This window comes from Rattus norvegicus, chromosome 3 (genome assembly GCF_036323735.1).
Source record: "Rattus norvegicus strain BN/NHsdMcwi chromosome 3, GRCr8, whole genome shotgun sequence".
Classification (NCBI taxonomy): Eukaryota; Metazoa; Chordata; class Mammalia; order Rodentia; family Muridae; genus Rattus; species Rattus norvegicus.
The window spans coordinates 61528902-61547784 of record NC_086021.1 but is presented as its reverse complement, the minus strand read 5'-3'; positions in this window follow the sequence as shown (position 1 = coordinate 61547784).

The window sequence follows — 18883 nt, the reverse complement described above, 5'->3', positions numbered from 1 at the left end:
TCAAATAAGAAAACAATAGCTGTATTAGGACACGTGTGTTTAAACACTTGACTTTTCATCCCGTACAATGGTTGCTTTACGGTATCTTCTTTCTCTCTTGGGTGGGTTTAATTTCCTACTAATCATCAAAGAGAAATGACAGCTGTATAAGACAAATCTATCTCTTTAAATTTGTCTGTTGTGTTGGCCGGGAATCAGTGCTTAGCGTTTTTAAAAACACGAACCAGCCAGCATTTTCACAAGCAACATCGTCAGATGTCTGCATCCAATTGTCACTAAAAAGCTACCTCTAAAATCTTTTGAAAATCTTCGTGTTAATGCAGGCACCGCTACAGATTCTAGGTCAGACAGAATGAATCCACCTTCTCAGCAAGACTGGAGCTTTCGTACCTCTCCGTTAAGCTCATGCTATGAGCGGGGCTGGGACTGTTTAAGACAGATGCAAATTGTACTTAATATCATTTGTATTTCTCAGTTTATCATCAGACACACATCATCCAAATCCATTTTCCCCCCTTTAAATCTCAGAATTCCGGACACTTCACAAAGCAAAAAGCTTGCTGCTACCTTCAAGGAACTCAAACTATCTGATTTTTTTTATTTGCTGCTGCCATTAGATTGAAATGATTTTTCTTCAGTTTGCTCAAAGCCAGATTTAAAGTCAGGTCCCAGAGGTAACGGGAAAGTCGATCCCCTAAGCTACTCAGTCGTTGTTTGCTTTTTTTACATGTAATATCCCACTTCTAAGCCAGAGTATAATTTAAAATACAAAACACACTCTACATAAATACGTCCTTTAGAAATTTTATAATCTGACATTCAGTAGAAGTTAACTAAGTGTCTGATATTTTGTTTATGGAGGGAAATGGAGAAATTAGAAATATCCTTGAAGACAATTATTTCTTAATAGGGGTCTACCTGTTTTGAAAGCTATGCATTTCCTTGCTGCTTCCAGTTAAAAAACATTCGAGCTGTGTGCTCCTTTTCTACACAGACCTGGCAGATTGCTTATTTATGATGCTTCGAAATAAGCCTCAAATCATTCCAAACATTTCACAGGAGAGGATAGGAACCTCCTAGAGCCACTCGGTGAGCTCAGGCTTGCATTCCACTTTGTGTTTGCCGGGAACAGCAAAGGGTTACTTCCGTTCCTGTGCTGCTGCGAGCAGGAGCAACAGGAATCCTTGGGCTTTAATTTGTCCATGTCTTTCATTTGATATCCCCAGTATTAATAGCTTTGCAAGGAAATTCTGCAGTCATTAATCATAATAATTAATCAGATCCAATTATATTGCATATAAATGTGAACAAATTGCTGAAAAAATAATGATCTATCACCAACGTGTCATGAGGAAAAAGGGACTAAAATAGTAATTAGAAGCTGGGATTTAGTTTTGTCTGAGGGCCCTGCAACTGATTTTAACTGTATGATGATCTGATGATGTAATTAGTAGAAAGTCTAGCGTGCCTTTCTCTGCAGACGATCTAATGACTGCGCAAGTGGGAAAACTAGCTTCCCTTTTCTTGAAGCATTCTGCGCTTGTCCTTAACATCTTGCCTTTCTGGGTGAAGTTGATATTACGCTTGTATTCAAATGCAAGGTTCTAAATTTTTCCCGTCATGGGTTTTCTGGATTTTAAAGATCTCTTTTTCAAGTCAGACTTAACTGCTAACTGAGGTTAGGAATCAAGATAGCCGGCATGGCATTTTTTTTTTTAAAAAACTCTTGTAATCATAAAAAATGTGTAACATACAATTCAAAATGAAATGTTTTGGTTATAGGATGTTAACACCATTCTGCGGACTGCGTGCACGCTAGCTGTTTTCACCTATCTTCTTTCCTTTGAACTGAGCTGAAAACATTTCAGAAAATGGAATTACTCTGTTTTCACTTCAGTTAGCACTCTACAAAGCTCTGGCTGATCTTATCAGAAACCATTTAAAAAATATAATGTGCGTGAATGTGTGTGAGTGTTTGTGTGTATAAATTCTTTAAAAGAGTCTTCATCTTGACCAAAATGCATTGTTTCAGTGCAAGTCTTTCTATGGATTAATTTTTACTATGTTGTAATGTTGTTTTCTTACTTTCCCTTTTCCGTCACAAGGTAGAGCTTCCACTACATATTTTCAATTTGAAACACACGTTATGTGCAGTCCCTCCTGGAATTACTTTATTTTTATGAGCAATCGTGCCACTTTAAGCTCTTCCAAAGGCTTCCTTGCTGAATTTGCCAATCACACATGAAAGGGTTAACTGAAGATTGATGAGCAGTTTTTATGATAGGTTTGTGATTTGAAAATAAATGTTAGGTTCATCATAGTTCTCAATACTAAGCAAGGCACTTTGCAGGCTTTGATCTCAGTGTTGTGAGTACTACAAAGAAATAAAACCTTATCTTACCTTTTCCAGCATCTACTGCAGAAGACCTCAATAATGCATAAGAACATCTGGAAGTCGGTAATTTCAGCTATCAGAGATAAGAATTGACACAGAACAGGTAAAGCCTACAAAGTCATCATGTTGAAATGAACTGATTAAGGTTTAGTGGCATAAAACATCATGTATAGTATTTCCCTGCTTGCTACATCTTGCTATTTTTTTTATTAAAAAGAGAATGTCAATTATATATATTTAATAGGTTGATTAGCTTGCAGCTATATTATATTTTACCTAAGGAGACAGAAATGTCTGCAGATCTATGGCCATGCACATCTATTTAGAGTTAACCATGAGTTCATAGAAAATACATGGGCATAGTAAACAGGGTTTTGAAATGACAATTTTTTACTGGTTGCAAGTGCTAATTGCTAGTTTCTCAAGGGTATAGAATTAATCACCTGCTAGATTTACAGTCTCTAGGTTGAGACCTGAGGATGGAGGCAATAAGAAAAGCTCTTGAGGGACATATCATATGGCGAGTCTAAATATCAGTCTCTCTGCATATGTAAATTGGTAACAAAGTTTTTTCAAAGCTCAAGTATGCTAATTTCAAACAGGCAAGACTAAAGCTAGCTTTTAGCAGCTGTTTAACGTCTGCCTGTGGGTGGTAGAGAGAGCTTGAAATACAAGCAAACAGCGGTGCATAAGTAATTAAGCAACATTTTGCTGGGCATAAATAATTCTGTTTATATTGCTCTTTTGAAGAGTATAGAATACAAAATAACAGATCAAGTGCACCTTGGGTCACCAGAGGTTAAATGTTCTTCCTCTTTACCTTGCCTCAGGTTTTACATTCTAAGTGAAATAAATAACACAGTGTGCTAGGTGATCTTTTCGACTTCCTGGGAAAGGAAATCATTTAAGGTTCGAATAAACTGTACACAGAAACATCACGCCTGGAGTTCGACTGCTCTGGTTTTCCTCTAGTCCTCCAACAATGAATCAAAAAAAGTGCGATAATCAACTACCCACTTGTTTATTAACATTATATATTTTAATATTTTAGAAAGGTAAGTTGAAGTTGTTTGATAAAATGTAAAAAAAAAAGATAAATACAACCTTTTCCCAAAGTAGAAAGAATAATATCCTTAGGTTTTTTCAGAACTAATTTTAATTAGCCAGTGGATTTATGTGCACACACACACACACACACACACACATACACACACACAATGTGTATATATATATATATATATATATATATATATATATATATATATATATGCTGCACTTACTGGTTGTTGGTTAATTGTAAGCACTAAGTTATTCAGGATAATCACCTGATTTGAAGAGGTCATACTAAGCTGTGGGGGGACCTAAACCAAGAGAAAGACTAGTCTCACAAATTGCATTTGATTCAGTAAAAACCTTGAAATTGACCAGAAGGAAGAGGAAAGATTTAACGCGATTTAGAAATACCTAGTCTGGAAAAAAGGATTAGAGACACTGACTGTGAAGAGTCAGGGGTTTAAACTTTGTTTACATTAAATATTCATGGTTTAAGGAGGGAATAGTGAAAGGGAGTACCCAGTTGGGCATCAAATCTTATAAAGGCTTTAACAGGTTAGAGCTAGGAAGGCAGGGGCAGCCATTTATGCACACGGGTGCCGCTTCCCTTTGCATAGAAGAAGCAGGTAGACAAAATGGAATTTTCAAAATGTCATTTTTTTTAAATCCTCAATATTCAGGAAAAGTATACATAGTTGGAGGGAAAGAAAAAACATTATTTGATTCTGGCATTTTAATTTTTTTTTCTTGAATCAGCTCTAGGGTTGGATTTTCAAACCACATGATCAAAAGAAAAGATAGGGCGATGGACTGTAGGTATAGATGCCATATATATTCAGAGCTGTTCTCTAGGACTTTCCAATGAAAGATATGGAAGCCTTGTTCTTCTTATCCGGTTGGTTGATAACAACACTTGACCAGTGTTCTTAAAGAGTCACCAGGACAGCACTCTGCAGATGCTCAGCCTTATAGGCAGCTCAGTTTTGTCTACATGTGCCAAGTAATTCTGAACACAGCAACATAGGAAGTCTTGCTACCTGAGAGGACAGAGAGGACAGAGAGGACAAGCAAAGGAACCACAGACACCCCTTATTCATGTGAAAGCAGAAACAGTAGCTTGAATTTTTTTTGGGCAAAAGTATGTAGAGTGGTTGGTGTAGTGATGCAGGTCTCATGGCTTCTAGACCAGTCTGGGCAACACTCAAAGACCCATGTGGCAAAATATGAACAAGTAAAAGAAAAAAGATAGTAGTATTTCTTGAACGTGTGCTTTCTTTTGAAAATCATCTTTATTACCTCTGCATATTCTGACTTGGTTTGCGGGGAACCTTTTCTACTTGTACTTAAATACTGAGATATCATTAGGCTAGGATACTTGGCTGTGCATGGTTAAGTAAACTCTTCATAGCATCACAGTCGCTCTGCAGTGAAAGGCTTTGCCGGCCACCTTTTGTCCTCCATTGTCTCACTTTTGTGCACTGCTTTGTACCTATTCTCTCATTTTCTTCATAAGGAACTGACCGTTACTTAGGAGGAAAAGTAACATTAGGGATGAAATGACCTCCACTTGGCTTACTGTTGAGACACCATGAAATGTTTGTGTACTTCGTCACTCGCTGGTCAATGGAAGTCTAGATGCTTCACTGTGATTCGTCAATTAAAAGGTATTCATTTTGATCAATCTAATAAATAGACATTTTTAAAGGTGATAAGCGTCACCAGGTCATTGCATCTTGTTCACTGAATTAATATTAATTTGTAGAGTATGTGTAGCCCATATGTAGACAGCTAGGAAAAGATCAGAATACATATAGTATATGTATTATGTGTATATAATATTGAGATATATATTTTAACACTTACTATTTAAAAATCTTAGCTACAGAATACACTCATTAAATGCTATCTTAAGCTCTCACACCCATTGTCAAAAGAAGCTGCACCTTATTTTTAACAGCCAGAAGCTGGAAACATCCCACATGTCCCTCAACAGAGGAATGGATACATGAAATGTGGTAATTTTACACAATGGAGTACTACTCAGCTATTAAGAATAATGACTTCGTGAAACTTGCAGGTAAATGAATGGAACTAGAAAATATCATCCCGAGTCAGGTAATACAGTCACAAAAGAACATACACGGTATGTACTCACTGATAAGTGGATATTAGCCAAAAAAAAAAAAAAAGGCTGAAACCATATGAAACCCAAAAGAAGGAGGACCACAGTGTGGATGCTTGAGTTCTACTGAGAAGGTGGAAAAAAATAATCATGTAAGGTAGTTGGATCGAGGTATATTGGAGGGAGAATGCAAGGGGAGATAAAAAGAGGATAGGATCAGGTATAGGAGGAGACAAGGGAAGGAGTACAGAATGTCCGGAATTTGAACAGAGGTGTATAGCCTTGGGGTACGGAGCCACTATAATGACCCAGATACCACGGACCCCAAGATGTTCCCAAGACCCCAGAGGGATGAGATTAGCCAAAATACCCAACAAAGGGGAGATAGAACCTGTAGAGACCATATCCAGTGGATAGGCACAGCCTCCAGTTGAGGGATGGGGCCACCCACCCATTTAATCCAGAATTACACCTGTAGGGACATAGAGTAGAGCAGAAACTGAAGGAAAGGCCACCAAGAGACTGCCACACTTGGGGACCCATTCCATCTGCACACACCAAACCCAGACACTATTGCTGATACTAAAAAGTGCTTGCTGACAGGAGCCTGTTATAGCTATCTTCTGAGAGGCTCTCAAATACAAATACAGAGGCAGATACTCACAGCCAACCATTGAACTTAGAGAGTTAGAGAAAAGACAGAAGGTGCTGAAGGGGTTTGCAACCCCATAGGAAGAACAACAACAATATCAACAAAGCAGACCCCCTATAGTTCCCAAGGACTAAACCACTCACCAAAGAGTACACACAGAGGGACCCATGGCTCCAGCTGCACATATAGCAGAGGATTGGTATCAATGGGAGAGGAGCCCCTTGGTCCTGTGGAGGCTCAATGACTCATTGTAGGGGAATGCTAGGGTGTTGAGGCAGGAATGAGTGTGTGGGTGGGTGGGAGGGCACCCTCATAGAAGCAGGGGGTATGGAAAGAGAATGAGAGTTTTGTAGAGGGGAAACAGGGAATGGGGGTAACATTTGAAAGGCAAATAAATAAAATAACTAATAAAAGTAAATAAAATTTTGAAAAAAAAAACACATAAAAGAAGCTTATTTCAGAAAACAAACACGCCAACAGGCAAATATCATGTATTGTCCCAGCATGAGGGTTCACCAATCTTGTTCAAGTAAAATCAAATGAAATCTCAAACTTCCTATATTGTGAAATTGTTTGGTTCCAATGAAAGCTACCCAACAAGTCAATGCACGAATTTAATTTGAGAAAGAGTATTACCACAAACCCCCTTTAAACTTACGAAGTAGCACTTTGCCAGTTTGCATTCAGTCAGGGCAATGAGAAGAAGCACCTATGTACGGTGGTAGAGCTTGCCTGGGAATCTGATGAGGCAGCCATTGCTGCCGGAGAAGAAAGTCCAAACAACCTGAAAAATGCAGGCAGCTGAAGTGGAGACATTTTGTATCTTAAAGCAATGAACCTCTCTTCCAGATAGTATCCAGACTTCCTTTTGTCATGAAAGGAAAATATGCTTGATTAATACTTTTTGAATGTGTTTAAACTCTTTCAGTTTACGTTTATGATTGTTGTTAGCACGGAGAGTTATATAGACACTGGGACAAACACGATGACATTGGCAAATACGCGTAAGTGCTCTTAATTTGAAAATATATGTTCTCCATACATTAAATTTTTATGAAGAATGCTTCCCCATGTGTATTTTGGGGGAGGTTAAGGAACCTTGAGGAAAAACTATAAACTATTGTATCATCCTTCTCATAAAGATAAACTCAAAGTAATTCAAAGCCATTTAAAAGACATCACTAGAGGGAGGGGACAATGGAAGGCATCCTGTCGAGGCTGGAGGCCTGCGGAGAGCACAGGGAGCCTTGAGTCTGGAATTGTCTCATGTATATTCCGTCCCTTTGACTGTCAGCTAGATACGTGTACACACCAGTGTGGTGCTCCCCCTTGTTTTGCTTTCCGAAACGAGATTCTTGCTGAAGGCACCCGTGGATCTGTCAGCTGTACCTCCTGTTAAGGGAACTTTTTCAGATAGAACCGATTCAGTGTTTGTGTTTTTCCCTGTATTTGTTTTTCCTTATAGCTTTTTATGGCAATCGTTTTTTACAATGTTGAGATCGTGTGCAGCTGAAAAACTTCTTATTATATTTACTAATTTATGTAGCAACCAAAAGGTAAGGAAAAGAAAACAAAAACACATTTAGTAATTTCATGAATTTAAAAACTAGCCCTGGGGGAAAATCGGCACTTTATATTTTGTATCACTGCTGTGTTTAAGAAATCTAAAAATGGGAATTTCATATTCTCATATTTTGACAAGTACTTTACATTTGCTTGAATAAATATTTTACTATGAAAGGAATATGATTAAAAAGGAAAGGACCCCACACTATTAACTTCTCAGGAACATTAAACCAGTCAAAGTACACATTCCATAAGCCCTGGGATGCAGTAGCGCTCGCATGATTCTAACCAATCCTCAGAAGAAATTTCCTTTTTCTTTATTATTTTTAGGCTCTGGAGAAAGCCTGCATTGAAGAGGGGAGAGGTGTACTGTACTTCCACAGTCAGATCGACCCAGTGGAGTTCAGTTTTTCTCTGAAGAGTTTCCACATTCAGGAGCATAAAGACAATAGCACACCGTATACAGAGCCAATAAGTCAATCAACTCTGAAACCTAGGCTTCAGGAACTGTATTTATCCTGCAGGAAAACACAGCTTTTACTTATAGGCATATTTCATACTCTTAAGGTCAATTTTTCACATGGAAATTATATTTAGTGAGCGGAAAAAAATCACTCATAAATATTGTAACGGAGAAAAAGTGGCACTTACTATTGTAAGAGAATGAGTTTGTTTTGTTTGTAATTATCTACCTTTAGAGTAATTGAGATCTGAAACAGCAGCTAATAGCCTCGCTGTTTCAAATTACTACCGCATGTAACTTTACCTTGCCAAATATCAAAGAGCTTTTCAATTGCAATACTACAGCTTAAAAACTGGGTCATTTTCTAGCAATTAATTGGAAGAGGTGATTAATAGCTTAATAATGGGTTGATCTGTGTTTAAAAGTGCAGGGGACGTGCGTAGGAAAGGAATATGTAATTTTGTATTCCTGAAATATAACCTAATTGAAAAATCAGCAGTTGGTCTTATTTACTTTAGGCTTGTACTTCCAAACCCTCTCCTGATCTACTCTGAGAAAAATGTGTAAATCTGGCTTTTTTCTAATTAACTCCTTGAACATTGAACACACTATGATTTTAAGGAGCACAGACCCTTTTTAGAAACTAGCTGTGCCCAGTCAGCACCTCAGGAATTTGAGGGCAGAATAGGTCAGGCTTCTGTCTAGATGTGTGAATGCTAGTGCCCATTTGATGAGTACACACTACAAAGACACCTATGGGTTCACAGGGCACATTGAACCGTGCTATGGTCTCAGTGGCCTTCCTAGATGCATTCTTAGTAGCTTATAGTCACTTGCGAACCTCCCTCTTACATTCACCATGACTTACTGGCCATCAGAATCTAGCTATATACCAAATTATCAGCCCCCCAAACATACAAACAACTAACATTACACAGACTAGGAAGATTATATTTATGCATTTAGGCATGTATATGTAAACACATTCAAATCTAGGTATGTAAGAACCATTAGTGAGAAAAGAGGCTATGAAATTGTAAGAGGTAAAGGAAAAGTAAGTGGGAGGGTTCAGAGGGAGGAAAGGGATGGGAGGAATGAGGTAATTATATCACAATCCCCCCAAAAGGTAAAAATAATAATAAACCTATTTAGAGTTAACAGTGACACTTTCAAATATATGAAGTGTAGTTTATTAAATTCGCAAAACTAAATATTCAAGATGTTTATACAACGTCTCAAAGAAACAGTAGTCAGCTTGTCAAAAGTAATTTCATGGGGAAAGGGGCATTTTGATAAACTCAAGAGATGGACTTAGTAAACTGCCATAGACCAAACTCATTTGTCTAAGTCATTATAGTGCCATGCTGATCTATATCAAGATGCCTGGAAGTGATGTTCACTGAAATTCTTTTTTTACTCTTGCATACTGTATACATACAAGACACGTTGTATTTTTTATGTAGCTAGAAGAAAATTTTAAAATTGAGATTTTATATTTCCCATAAATTCTTTCACATTGTGCATTCCTGCTTCTCCTTTTGTGTCAGTTTTATTTTAAATGAATCTATAGAAATATTACGGTATGTTTCCCCATTGTGTTTATAGGATGGTTCAATGTGATGGTTCTTTCTTGGGACCAAGCATGAAAGAACATATGAAGTGGTAAGGAACTCCTTTAGAATACACTGCAGCTCCTAGCTTCTGCAAACCTTGGGACCAAGTCTTGAAAGCACTAAAACTCAAGGTATTTTATGGCAATTGAGATGGTCACTCATTGTTGTTTCCACATCTTTTCCCTTTATTGGAAATTATATAGCAATAGAGAAAAGAAGTGAAAATGGGCTATAGATTCTGTATCAAAACAAAGAAACAGATCTAAAAGAACATTGTCAAAGTGCACACAATTAGGTTTACATAGGTGCAATAAATATACACCATGATGTTGATGTAGACCCTCAACTGAAAGCTAAGCCAACAGTGACTTTACAGTGCTGTACAGGCCAACAGGACCTTTCCTGCTTTCTGCAGAATAAAGGTAGAGAAGCCTGAATGTACAGAGGGGCCACCAGAAGAATCGTAGAACTCTTGCTTGTCAGGGAGCCCGAAGTTCTCACTGTCCTCTAGTTCAGGGAGAAGCTCTCTCATTCCCAGATGCCTGTGAGAGGTAGATGGCGGAGACATATTCGGTTGTTGTAGGTCTTTGTTTCATATCGTTTGTGTCATTTTAGCATGAGATAACTACTATTTTAAATTTGCTTATTTTTCTGTTCAGCCGCAACTCAATCACCCTGTAACATTTAATTGTCTAAAGCTAATTATTTAATTTACCAACTTTATTTCTTGGCACTTGGTTCTTATCCTAAAGCTTGCTTGTTTTCAGTTGAGGTCTCCTGATATCTAATGCTAAAGTAGTTACCTCATACATTTGTCTTCATCACTTTTACCATCAATGTCTCCAAATGTCCAACATGGAGAGTCTAACGGGAGGAGCATTTGCTTTACTCTTACATTAGGGGTGTAGCTGCCTTTGTTTCATTCTCCTTTTATTCTGTCTGGGAACTCAGACAGTATGGGTGTTGACATTGTCCCCAAACTTAAACTTTACTTATGTTGATTTTATTTTTTTCTTTTCCCCCAGAGATTATAATTCTGAGACCCATGAAGAAAGGAAAAAAAGCAATGTTGGATATGTTCATGAGGAGTGGGATAACTTTCATCAATATTTCCTGTTTCTGGTCATATACTTTGTCCTATTATTTGTTCTAATGCAGAATATTTTGCATTGGGTTAACACCATTTGAATTACCTTACCTCATTGAGAATGGCTAAGTGATAGGCCCTGATGGAGTCACTGGGATCCAAGCGAGGCTAGGCACTACAGAGATACCACTTCTACAAAACTATGTTATAATTTCAATTAGGAATTATCATGTTTAATAAGTTAATTAATGCATGGGGAAGTTTCTTTAAAACCTCATGCGATTATAGTAGATACCCAGCAGTATACTTCTTAATGCGCTAAATTTAATGCTTAAATTCCTCTGGAGACCATTTCTTTTGAAACAGGGTTTTTGTATGTTATCTGACCTGAGTATTTAATCCTCCTGCCTCAGCTTACTGTGTACCTGGGACTATAGGAACGCAGCACTGTATTTGATCATAAAACTTTTTTGTTTGTTGTATAGAAAACTTCACTGTAATGCTTCCACAACAAAAAGGATTTTGTAAATGTGGTTAAAGCCAATTATAGCATGGAAAGGTGTAATATACCATGGAGGTAACCAGACTTTTGCAGAGCATCATATTCTCTCTCTCTCTCCTACCCCAATCCTTCCTTCTCTCCATGTGTGCATGTGTGTGTGCATTGATGCCCAAGAATGGTAGAGGAGGTGTTGAGTTTCCTGGAATGGAGTTACAGATAATTGTGAGCCATGGTACAGGAGTACTTGGAGATGAACTCTAGTCATCTGGGTGATCAGGGAGCATTTTCTTTTACTGAGCCATTTATCTAGTTCCACAAATGGTAATGGTTACCTTAGAAATATTGAGCAACAGTGAATTTGATGATTCAACCAGTAAAATGCTTGCAATACCAACTGGAAGACCTAAGTTGGATCACAGAATCCACTTGGAACAAAACAGCAAAATAAGAACAACAACAACAACAGCACAAACAATCAGATCCTGTGTCTCACATCTCTAATCACAGAAAACCTATCATGACATCATCTCTAATCTCAGGACCCCTTCCATGACATGGAGATGAGAAAAGGAGATGTGCTTGGAAGCTCTCAGGAGAGCTATCCTGGAGTATACAGAACAGTCACAGAAATGAGGGAGACCCTATGGCCTCTACATATGCATTATGTCACATATAGATACACATACAGTAATGATGATGATATTGATGATAAAATTTACACAATTGCATGGACAAATATAAAGACACACAGAGTACTAATGAAAATAATATTGAAAAAATTTAAAATTCATAGAGACCTGTTTCCAGGCACTTAATGTGATATAAATATGTCCAATGGTAATCTGTTGTCACAATGGTTGGTTGTGACCCCAGAGTAGACAGACTTCAATGGATAATGGACTCTCCAGTCATAGAAGAAAGATCGTGATTATTTGTATATCCAGCATGCTTTTTCAGAGAGACACAATTTGCTAATGCATCACTCTCAGGTGATGTTTTAGACAGCATACACATCCTACCAGGGATGAAGTTGAGGAACAGTAGGTAAGGAAGAGCTTATTGTAAATTGTTTAAAAATTTGCACATGAAAAAGTTAAATTGGCCATTTCAAAAACCTGTCTGATAAATATCACGTTGAAGGATCTGTAGATCTTTTACAGTTCTCATAGCAGTGAATAAGAAGAGTGTGCCCTTGTGGATCATCAGGATATGCCCAGAAATCATAAAGGAGAGCATATTTGGTTATAGAAAAATTTTTCTTCTGTTTGACTGGATAGCTGGTTGGTTATGCCTTTCTAATAGCCTTGGCAAACAGTCATTATTCTGTTGTCTCATGTGTCCAAATGAGCGCTGGCTGACCAACTAGTGATACACACTGGGAAGGTCTGTAACGTACAGCAGTGTTTGGATGAACCATGGGCCACTTGGTATACAAGTACTTTTACATGTCTTGCTGTTTCTGCCAGCAGATCTGTTTGAGTCTCAGGTATCTGTAGAACCAAACACACCTAGTACCTTCATACTTGCAGGGCTATAAAACTCTTTTTTTAATTTGAAAAAGAACTAGTGAAGTTAATTTTTACTTTTCTTCTTTTTCTCTCTTTCTTTCTTCCTTTCTTAACATGTCATCTCTCTACATAGGGTAGACTGATATGCTTTCTTCTCAAATCTTAATCCTCCTGACTCATCATCCCATGTGCTGGAATAACAGATATTTTCTACTGTATGTCAGCTTAGTAGTTGAATTTTCAGTTCAAGATAAAGTTTATGTATACATTTTATGTTAATTAATGATATCAGAAAATATAACTAGGATATCTTTTTTTTTCTTGGTTCTTTTTTTCAGAGCTGGGGACCGAACCCAGGGCCTTGTGTTTCCTAGGACTAGGATATCTTTTAATGGGGACTCTAAAAGCAAGTAAACCTAGTTTTTGAGTCATTGACTGAAAGGCAAATCATTAAGTCTGAGTAAGATGAAAAAAAAATTATCTCTTTAGAAATGATTCCTGAAAGGTTATAGTAAAAGTGCCTCAATCCCTCTGGTTTTTTCTAGCCAGTTCAATTTAGGTATCTATGACAAGAAAAGAGACTGTCTTCGGCCTTTAGAGAGACTCTGAAGATAAGTGCTCTCTTTCCTTAAGCATTACAAATATTTTATGGAGACTTCTTTCCTGTTTCTCATCTTTTTATCAACAGCAATGAAGGCCATGCTTGTCACTCTTGATGATGCTCTTTGGGGAAAATGTGAGATGTTCCAAGGCTAGTAGCCCCTTGTGACCTCTCATCTGAAGGTAAAGGAAGAGAGAGAGAGAGAGAGAGAGAGAGACATTCGATGGTATAGAGGTCATAAAAAGAATGACCAATGAAGGGCATTCATGACTCCATTAGATACACAAGGCCAGCATTTAATTTAAACAATGCCATTTTAAAAAACTGAAAATGACGAAAATGTATGATGTGGAGGGAGCACGTGGTATCTGAGAGGTGTGTGTGTGTGTGTGTGTGTGTGTGTGTGTGTGTGTGTGTGTGTGTGTGTGTGTGTGTGGCTGGATTTTGCAGAACCCTTATCAACAGCATAAAAAGCAGGTTCTGTTGCACAGAACTCCTGGTAGCTTTGCATAAATCCACTTCTGTCCTTTTTATACGTGGTTGTAGAATGTGCTGGGTGTGCAGCATCCCAACACAAGTGGGGCCTCAGAGCAACAGCCTTACCTCTGGACACAACATGCTGTCCAGTAGTTTAGTAGTGAATGAATCATATGATCCCAAAACATATGGGCCAGGATCTGGGTTCCTTAAACTGTGGTATAAGTGGAACCAGAACAGTCAAAATTTCACTCATCCCAGACTTTTCTGAGTCCTAGAGGACTTAGCTTCTGATGTCCCTAAACTTTTACTTGAATTCTCCAAAACTACTTCATGTAGTCTGTACACATGGGGATTTAGTCTCATTGGCATTAGATAAGAATCCAGAGACCAATGAGCCTGTTTCACTGATGTTGTGTGATTAGGATTCATTGGAGAACTTCAGCTAATTTAGAACAGGAATGACTTTACATTGTTGGCTTGAAGAGTCATCTTGTTAGACTGAGGCAAATTTTAGGTAGGAAGAATTTTGGCCAGAAATACTAAAACAACCATATCAATTTTTTCTTACCATTGGAGCAGAGTGAAAATGGAGTTTGGATATGACTGTGAGGTCTAGTAATGTACATTGAGCACTAGTAATGCACATTGAGGTCTGAAGTTAGAGTACAGATGACGGACAGGTTAAAGTAGTTGGGAGGTATAAATAGGAAAAGTAAAAGGAATATTTGTAAGTAGTTTTTTTTCTTTAAAGTTAAACTTAGAAAATCTAACAAATGACATCTCAGCATGGTCCTCAGTGAAGTGATAAGAAAGCTGAGAAGACTGAGGGTAAGGGAAGAAGTAGTTTTGATAAAAGTGGAAAGACCAGTGGTGACAAGTGCTAGTAATGGCTAAAATGTGACCAGTAAAAAGACAGGGTTGTTAGGATGAAGTTATGTTAATCTTAGCAAGACAAGCTTTAGCGATGCTGTGAGATGAGCAGTAGGAAGGGATTGGATTCAAGTTAAATTGATAAGAGGCAAGACAGACAAAATGAACATAAAACATCATTGATGGGTATTTCAGTGAATGTCCTCCCTGCTGGGTCCTGGGAACTTCTCTGCTCCCTGGCATCTGGAACTTTCTAGTCACTACCTGCAGTTCCCCATCCCCCACTGCTACACACCTCTGTTCAAATATTTGGCCCTCTGTACTTCTCCCCCTCCTCCTACCATATCTGCACTGGCCAAGTTTTCCCTCCCACTCTGCTCTCCTACTCAGATCTCTCTCTCTAGTTCTCTGAGATTATTTTCTTCCTCCTTCTGAATAGGACTGTAGCACTGTGTAGGATCTGCACTTTGGTGTGATCTTCTTTCTTATTGGGTATCATGTGGTCTGTGAGTTGTATTGTGGGTATTCCAAGATTTTTTATGACTAATATCCACTTATCAGAGAGTACATACCATGTGTGCTCTTTTTTGACTGGGTTACCTCACTCAGGATGATATTTTCTAGTTTCATCCATTTGTTCATTTGTCTAGTTTCATGAAGTCACTGTTTCTAATAGCTGAGTAGTACTCCATTGTGTAAATGTAGCATATTTTCTGTATTCATTCTTCTGTTAAAGGACATCTGGGTTCTTTCCAGCTTCTGGCTATTATAAATAAGGCTGCTATAAACATAGTGGAGGTTGTGTCCTTGTTGTATGTTGGAGCATCTTTTGGGTGTATACTCAGGAGTGAGATAGCTGGGTCCTTAGGTAGAACTATTTTCAATTTTCTGTGGAACCACCAGACTGATTTCCAGAATGGTTGTACCAGCTTGCAGTCCCACCAGCAATGGAGGAGTGTTCCTCTTTTTCCATATCCTCATCAGTATTTGCTGTCACCTGAGTTTTTGATCTTAGCCATTCTGACTGGTGTAATGTGAAATCTCAGGGTTGTTTTGATGTGCATGTTCCTGATGACTAAGGATGTCAAACATTTCTTCTGTAAGTACTTCTTGGCCATTTGAGATTCCTCAGTTGAGAATTCTTTGTTTAGCTCTGTACTCCATTTTAATAGGATTATTTGGTTCTCTGGAGTCTAATTTCATGAGTTCTTTGTATATTTTGGATGTTAATGCTCTATTGGATGTAGGATTGGTAAGATCTTTTCCCAATCTGTGGATTGCTGTTTTGTCCTATTGATGGTGTCCTTTGCCTTACAGAAGCTTTTCAATTTCGTTAGGTTGCATTTGTCAATTCTTGATCTTAGAGCATGTGGTCATTAGTGCTCTGTTCAGGAAATTTTCCCCTGTGCCAATGTATTAGAGGTTCTTTCCCACTTTCTCCTCTATTAGATTTATCATATCTGGTTTTATGTGGAGTTACTTGATCCATTTGGACTTGGACCAGCACCATTTGTTGAAAATGCTGTCTTCTTTCCACTGAATGGTTTTGGCTCCTTTGTCAAAGATCAAGTGACTAAAGATGTGCGGGTTCATTTCTGGGCCTTCAATTCTATTCCATTTGATTTACCTGCCTGTCTCTGTGCCAATACATGCTGTTTGGGAGATAGAACCTGTAGAGACCATATCCTGTTGATAGACATGGCTCTCAGTTGAGGGATGGGACCACTCAACCACCTCAAAAATATTAATCCAGAATTGCTCCTGTCAAAAGGAAATCCAGGGACAAAGAGTGGAACAGAAACTGAAGGAAAGGCCATCCAGCGACTGCCCCACCTGGGAATCCATCCAATCTGCAGACACCAAACCCAGACACTATTACTAATACCAAGAAGTACTTACAGACAGGAGCCTAGTATAGCTGTCCTCTGAGAGGCTCTGCGAGAGCCGGATCAATACAGATACAGAAGTACACAGCCAAACATAAGACTGAGCTCAGGGACCCAAGAGGAGAAGTTAGGGCAAGAATTGTAGGAGCTGCAGGGGTTTGCAACCCCATAGGAAGAATAACAATATCAACCAACCATCTCCCCCCCCCCAAAGCTCCCAGGGACTAAACCAACAGCCACAGAGTACACATGGGAGACCTATGGCTCCAGTTGAATATGTAGCAGAGGACTGCTTTATCTGGTATCATTGGGAGGAGAGCCCCTTGGTCCTGTAGGAGCTCGAAGACCCAGGGAAGGTGAATGCTAGAACACTGAGGCAGGAATGGGTGGGCGGGTGGGCACCCTCTTAGGGGCTTGTGAAAGGGATACTGGAAAGAGGATAACATTTTAAATGTATAAATAAATAACATAACCAATAAAAATAAAAATAAAACATCATCTGAAAACAAAGTTTTGATGCAGAGGACAGCATATATGAGGAACTGGGCCAGAACAGTAAAACTGCCCTCTTCCTCCCTCATCTGTACTTCTCTTTACTACACTGCCCTTGTCCCTCATCCTTGGCTATTCTATTCCTCTCCTCCCCCCTCAATCTGTTCTTTTTCCTTTTTTTAAAAGGATAGTATTTAGTATTTAAATGATTAGTATTTTTAAATGATAGCATTAGTATTTAAATGATAGTATTTTGTTTTCTGACAGAAATTATGTCATAAGGAGGATGAAGTTGATGATGTAGGAGCCACAAACCATAATTAAGGAGTAACATTGTTAATAATTAGTGGAGGGAAGATCTACCATTGACGGGAGTAGGATACAGTACTCTAAGAAATCAGTAGGATGAAATCAGCATATGATGCCTCATGGTTACTTGGTGATGAAACACAAAACCATTAAGAAATATTGGAACAAGCTTCTGCTGCCTTTTATTAACTGTAGTAGTCTGGCAGCTATATGGTTTTGTGACTATTAATTTATACCCCCTTTTAGATGTTACATGTAAATGATTTTTGTATAAAATCTCTAAAAGTTGAGTGTAGGTTTTGTTATTTATTATTATTTTTTTTTTACAAATCCTTTTGTCAAGAATATACCCATCTTAGAAATGCATTTTTCTGTTTCAGGACTCCTTCCATTATAATGGCAAGAGGCTGAGTACCTAACAAAAGCTAACATATTTCCACTAATCCCTCTCTGTAAACTCACCTACCTGACTATAGTACATTTATTTCCTCTTCCTCACAAAGTGGTGTGAAAATATTTCATGCAGAATTGTGTAATGCCAGCTCTGATTGTGGGTGGTCTTGTCTCATAATCAAACTATGTGATTACAACTGCAGTGGATTTTATTTGTTTTAAGATCAAGGAGCCGGACAATGACAATACCCTTCCCATTGTTACTCTCTAGTCTATCCCGCAAGCATGTTTAGTCAACTGCAGCAGAGAAGCAGGGATCAAATGTCTCTCATACCTAACTCCTGATGTGCACATTGCATATTTTGAGACTTTAAAAGAAGAAACACATATGCATACTTAAAAACTAATAAGAAGAAAGTGAAAGTTGTGGAGAATATACCTCCCTGCCCACATGGACCTGACTTCCTCAGGTGTGTGTAAATCCAGCCACCATGCTGGTCTTCCCACTCTATGCTAGCCTACGTTGGCAAGACACCCTCTTTCTCCTCAAATCTGATATGCATGGTCAACAGGAAAATTTCTCTTTGACTTGAGAGATGGCTGATTGCTGTGTTTTTAGCTGCTATGAAATAATTAAAAATGAGTGGATATGGTTGAATTGTAAGAAGCATATTTATTATTTGGAATAGTTATAAAAGAATTCCCTGAAATTAAAAATCAGACATTGAACAGGTCGATTATTCAGATTTAATTTTTCTTTCACTCTCTTATATTGGTGTAAATATTTTCATCTGTTATGCATAACCAAAAAGTATATTAAACTGTCAAAATATAAATGATTTCTTTTGGCCACCATGGCTTGAGGGATTTATTTCAAGTCTGTTGTGTTAC